We start from the raw sequence: 6,965 nt of genomic DNA, 5'->3' as shown, positions 1-6,965 counted from the left end.
AAGATTTTCTATGGGGTTGAGATCTGGAGACTGGCTAGGCCACTCCAGGACCTTGAAATGCTTCTTACGAAGCCACTCCTTCGTTGCCCGGGCGGTGTGTTTGGGATCATTGTCATGCTGAAAGACCCAGCCACGTTTCATCTTCAATGCCCTTGCTGATGGAAGGAGGTTTTCACTCAAAATCTCACAATACATGGCACCATTCATTCTTTCCTTTACATGGATCAGTCGTCCTGGTCCCTTTGCAGAAAAACAGCCCCAAAGCATGATGTTTCCACCCCCATGCTTCACAGTAGGTATGGTGTTCTTTGGATGAAACTCAGCATTCTTTGTCCTCCAAACACGACGAGTTGAGTTTTTACCAAAAAGTAATATTTTGGTTTCATCTGACCATATGACATTCTCCCAATCTTCTTCTGGATCATCCAAATGCTCTCTAGCAAACTTCAGACGGGCCTGGATATGTACTGGCTTAAGCAGGGGGACACGTCTGGCACTGCAGGATTTGAGTCCCTGGCGGCGTAGTGTGTTACTGATGGTAGGCTTTGTTACTTTGGTCCCAGCTCTCTGCAGGTCATTCACTAGGTCCCCCCCGTGTGGTTCTGGGATTTTTGCTCACCGTTCTTGTGATCATTTTGACCCCACGGGGTGAGATTTTGCTTGGAGCCCCAGATCGAGGGAGATTATCAGTGGTCTTGTATGTCTTCCATTTCCTAATAATTGCTCCCAACAGTTGATTTCTTCAAACCAAGCTGCTGACCTATTGCAGACTCAGTCTTCCCAGCCTGGTGCAGGTCTACACTGTATATAATCATTGGCGAGCAAGGAGCCCTACAAACCTGACTCAGTTACACCAGCTCTGTCAGGAGGAATGGGACAAAATTCATCCAACTTATTGTGGGAAGCTTGTGGAAGGCTACCTGAAATGTTTGACCCAAGTTAAACAATTTAAAGGCAATGCTACCAAATACTAATTGAATGTATGTAAACTTCTGACCCATTGGGAATGTGATGAAAGAAATAAAAGCTGAAATAAATCATTCTCTCTATTATTATTCTGACATTTCACATTCTTAAAATAAAGTGGTGATCCTAACTGACCTAAAACAGGGAATTATTACTAGGATTAAATGTCAGGAATTGTGAAAACTGAGTTTAAATGTATTTGGCTAAGGTGTATGTAAACCTCCGACTTCAACTATATATATATATATAAACTGTTAGCTAGCCTGATTAATAAGTTCCAGTATAAAGTGAGGTATGAATAAGTACGATTTATCATAAACTAGCTGTTACATAATGTTATCAACTTATTGATTGATGTAGCCTTCCATTAGCAATGAAATCTGTAAAAACACCAAACATTTAAGTAAGCACACAATTAGCATATAGGCTATTTCTCCCCATACTGTATAAACAAAGCATTCACTAGCGCCCTCTCACAAATCTACACAAGGCTTCTGGGTCATTCCGCTGAATGAATGCCTTTTGCATCCCTTTGATAAGTTGACAGAAAATGTGCACCAATAATGCATTTCAAAAGCCTGTTATAAGTCCCCTTTAATATAGAACCACATGGAAAATATTACAGCCATGAGTCATGACTGTAGTAAAATTACAATTGACCGTTGAGTCATGGTAATCTCCTCATATCCACTCTGGACATGCGTTGGTAGTACCTAACTTGCTAAAGACCTTCAGGTCGCTAAAGGCCTGGTACTCAGGGCTCTATTGTCCCTGTACTACCCTGACAAATCACATCAAACACTTATCAAAAAAGTATGTGCTTTTAAAACGCACTTCGCTGTGATTGATCAATTTGAAGAAAGAAGTTCAACAACAGGTTGAAACTGAACGGAAAACATGATCATTGTGGCTGCTGTTTCAAAGCCTAACACAACGAACTGGACAGCGCTTTCTAAGTTAATGATTCATTCGAAACAAACATTGATATTCGTATTAGAGTTGATGCATATCCATGAGCCCAAACCCGGAAAAAAACCTGAGTTAAAATTATGATTTTGCCCTTATACAATACATAGCCTACTGCATATATATGCATGGCAGAAAAACATAAAAATAACAGATTGAAGATGTCTTGGTACATAATTGGTCTAGCCCAGGTATTCCCAAACTGGAGTACACGCAACGCCGTCGGGGTTGCGCCAAATAAAAATCGTATATATATTTTTAAAAATTAAAAAATAATTCTTCACATTTTCAAACAGTCCATTTATATTTTCCAACGGGGCTATACATTTGGGTGAGTTTTTTTTCTCGCCTGAGTAGCCTCGTTTCACTGCCAAAAATAAAATTAAACAACTAACATCCAATCACATTAACCGTTACTCTCTCACAGGAAAACTTCACTCTTACACAGACATTTAGAAACGAAACATGACCATTTGAAAAATAACCCACAAGAGTTTTTTGAGTGAGAATTAAGATGAGTTTTGAGTAGTAAAACAAGTATAAAGCAACAGATACCATTAATAAGAAGGAGCTAGAAGCGTCTTATATGGTGAGCTACTGAGTGGCTAGGACAGGCAAGCCCCTTACTATTGAGGAGGACTTAATTCTTCCTGCTGCTGCGGATATGGCTGGGACAATGATAGGGGAAAAGGCCCAAAAAACTATACAGACAAGGCCTTCATCAAACAACACTGTTTCACGACGCATCAGGGACATGGCAGGAGATGTTTTGAAACAATTACTGCTTCACATACAAGCCAGTGAATTAAATGCGTTGCAGCTGGATGAGTCAACAGAGGTGGTGGGCCTGGTACAGCTCCTGGTATATGTCCGTTACTTTTATAGGTGGTCAATTAAGGAATACATCCTCTTCAGCAAACCACTGGAAACAAGGACAACACGAGAGGATATTTTTAAAGTACTGGACTGCTTTGTGACATCAAATGTACGTTGGTGGTCAAGATTTGTTAGTATTTGAACTGATGACTCAAAAGCCATGACAGGGAGACATGGTGGAGTGGTAACATGCGTGCAAGCAGTTGCTCCTGAAGCCACTTGGGTACCCTGCTGCATCCACTGAGAGGCTCTTGCTGCCAAGGGAATGCCTGACAGCTTGAAAGACGTTTTGGACACTACAGTGAAAATGGTTAACTTCGTTAAGGCAAGGCCTCTGAACTCTTGTGTATTTTCTGCATTATGCAATGATATGGCCAGCGACCATGTAACGCTTTTACAACATACAGAAGTGCGCTGGTTATCAAGGGCCAAAGTATTGACACGTTTTTTTAAAATTGAGAGACGAGCTTAAAGTTTTCTTTACTGATCATAATTTCCACTTGTCTGACCGCAGTTCATCACACGACTGGCCTGTCTGGGTGATGTTTTTTCTCTCCTGAATGATCTGAATCTAGGATTGTAGGGACTCTCCGCAACTTTATTCATTGTGCGAGAATTTTTTTTAGGCTATGATTAAGAAGTTGGAGATCTTCTCTGTCTGGATTAACAAGGACACAGGTGTTTCTATCATTCTATGATTTTTTGTCTGCAAATGAACTCAAGCTTACGGACAATGTCAAATGTGATACAGCGAAGCACCTGAGTGAGCTGGGTGCGCAATTACGCAGGTACTTCCCCGAAACGGACAACACAAACAACTGGATTCGTTATCCCTTTCATGCCCTGCCTCCAGTCCACTTACCAATATCTGAACAAGAGAGCCTCATCGAAATTACAACAAGCTGTTCTGTGAAAATGTCATTTAATCAGAAGCCACTGCCAGATTTCTGGATTGGGCTGCACTCAGAGTTTCCTGTCTTGGCACATCGTGCTGTTAATACACTGATGCCCTTTGCAACAATGTACTTATGTGAGAGTGGATTCTCGGTCCTCACTAGCATGACAACTAAATACAGGCACAGACTGTGTGTGGACAGTTATTTAAGAGTGAGACTCTCCAATACAACCCAACATTGCAGTTATGTGCATCCTTTCAAGCACACCCTTCTCATTAACCTGTGGTGAGTTATTCACAATTTTAAATGAACAAATAAGGTTTTATATGTAAGATGGCTAAATAAAGAGCAAAATGATTGATTATTATTAGATTATTATTTGTGCCCTGGTCCTATAAGAGCTCTTTCTCACTTCCCACACGCCTTGTTGTGACAAAAACTCACACTCATTCTTATGTTTAATAAATGTATTGTATAGTGTGTGTGTGGCAGGCTTACAATGATAGCAAAAAACAACATTTGAGAGGGCGCTGACCCTGGTGCTAGAGAGGGTACGCAGGGTCTATGAGAAGTTTGGGAACCACTGGTCTAGCTTATACTCTGAAATTAAACACATTCTAGTAATGGCCTTTGAGCGTGGGCTGTTTTATTATGCATACTGTATGGTATGGTTACCTTATGCTACTCTCCAAACATTCTATTAATGAGTCTGGAAGAGAACGTATAGGCCTAGGCGATGCTGTTGGCTCATTGATTGTGCATGGTGGCTAAGCCTACAATTATAGTGAATTTGGATTTGATTTTGAATAGCCTAGTAATATATGTTTGCATTTTCATAATTAATAGGCTGTCACATTACCTTTAGATACAGAATATTTAATCTCCTCCTCTCTGTCCTTCACTCCTTTCTCCAGCAGGCAGAGAGAGAGGCTGTCGTTGTGAAAACATGTTGCTATAGATGAACAGATTTCACTTGGCTTCCGAAAAAAGGCACTTGGTAAATGTAGGAACAGGGTTGGAGAGCCCATGGCATACAGAGTTTGGGTGGAATATCACGTTGCACAGCTAGAGGCTGCATGCTCCTCAAACAGTGGTTGATGTGTGGAGTGAAATAACCGGAGTAGCCTGAAAAACGAACCAAAGGAAAAACTGCCACCTAGTGCATATGGATGCCATCTTTATTCTCCTGCCCCTGTTCCTTCCCATTTGATAATGGGCCATTCTATATCGAAACTACTTTTACATATTATTAAAGACGAGATTAAATAGAGAATGGCCTGATGTGAAAATATCATCATTTGATGAAAGAACAGTGTGCGCAAGTTTTTTTTGTTGCTACATTCTAAAATCATCAATAGCCTATAGTCATATCATACAGCCCATATATGTTTTGATTTCTGAGACATTCTAAGGTTTGTATCATTCACAACTAAAGTGGCCAAATAACTCTCAATCTAGCATATAGGACCTATTTCAAATGGTCACTTTTACACTCAACATAGCGACTTCATATGCACACTTGCTCTTTTGCATGGTAATAACCGTCAGACAAAATGTTATGATTGCAACAGCCCTATGTGAACTGAACTCTTGTTTTATTATGGTGAAACTATTTATTTTAAATATGTTTCTCAGAAGAAACATTGTACATCTAATAGTCACATCATAGTGTAAAAGCAGGTGTGCTGGTTCAACTCTTGGTCATTTTCTGGTGTTTTGTGGTGGAAAACTGAGCGGTCGAGCGCAATGCGTTTCTGTATATTGTTTAGTCAAGCTTGCATTGAATTACCCCTTCCTGTTGCACACAACAAGCTTCAATTTCCCCTGTCACACGCTTCAATTTCCCCTGTCACAAGCTTCAATTCCCCCTGTCACAAGCTTCAATTCCCCCTGTCACACGCTTCAATTCCCCTGTCACAAGCTTCAATTCCCCCTGTCACAAGCTTCAATTCCCCCTGTCACACACTTCAATTCCCCCTGTCACAAGCTTCAATTCCCCTGTCACAAGCTTCAATTCCCCCTGTCACAAGCTTCAATTCCCCTGTCACAAGCTTCAATTCCCCCTGTCACACGCTTCAATTCCCCCTGTCACACGCTTCAATTCCCCCTGTCACACGCTTCAATTCCCCCTGTCAAAAAGGGATCTATGGATGGTTGAAGATGAAGTCATCAAGCCTATTACCTTCAACCTTGTTTTGGTACTTAATGGTCCAACGCAAAGGATATACTACTTTCTGGAGAACAGGCCCAAATCCCTGTCATTCGCATGAAGAAAAGGCAGAGATACCGAGGGAGAAGGTCAGAGTGCCTTGTGAGGATACAGAGGTTAGTGAGTAAATCACCACTACATCGGTTCTACTGGCCAACGTGCAATCACTGGAAAACAAACTGGATGATCTACAGTCGAGACTATTCTATCAACGGGACATTAAAATCTCTAATATCTTATGTTTTACAGAGTCGTGGTAGAACGACAACATGGATAACATAGAGCTGGCTGTGTTTTCTGTGCATCGGCAGGACAGAGCAGCTACGTCTGGTAAGACGGGGGCAAGGATGTATGTGTATTTGTCAATAACTGCTGGTGCGTGATGTCTAATATTAAGGGCGTGTACTCAGAGCATGCACAGCCCAACTGGCAAGTGTCTTCAATTACATTTTCAATCTCTCTCAATCTCTGTTTCAAGCAGACCACCATAGTCCCTGTGCCCAAGAATGCGATGGTAACCTGTCTAAATGACTACCACCCCATAGTACTCAAGTCGGGAACCATGAAGTGCTTTGAAAGGCTAATCATGGCTCACATCAACACCATAATCTCGGAAACCCTAGACCCACTCCAATTCACATACCGCCCGAACAGATCCACAGATGATGCAATCTCAATTGCTCTCCACCTGTACAAAAGGAACATCTATGTGAGAATGCTGTTCATTGACTACAGCTCAGCATTCAATTCCATAGTGCCCACAAAGCTTATCACTAAGCTAAGTACCCCGGGACTAAACACCTTCCAATGCAATTGGATCCTGGACTACCTGCCACCCCCAGGTGTTAAGATCATGCAACAACACATTTGCCACACTGATTGTCAACACCGGGCCCCTCAGGGGTGTGTGCTTAGTCCACATCTGTACTCCCTGTTCACACACGACTGCGTGGCCAAGTACGACTCCAACAACACCATTAAGTTTGCTGACGACACAGCAGTGGGAGGCCTGATTACCGACAATGATGAGAAAGCCTATAGGGAGGAGGTCA

Source organism: Oncorhynchus tshawytscha, linkage group LG10, assembly GCF_018296145.1.
Source record: "Oncorhynchus tshawytscha isolate Ot180627B linkage group LG10, Otsh_v2.0, whole genome shotgun sequence".
NCBI classification, from domain to species: domain Eukaryota; kingdom Metazoa; phylum Chordata; class Actinopteri; order Salmoniformes; family Salmonidae; genus Oncorhynchus; species Oncorhynchus tshawytscha.
This window is presented reverse-complemented; position numbering follows the sequence as displayed.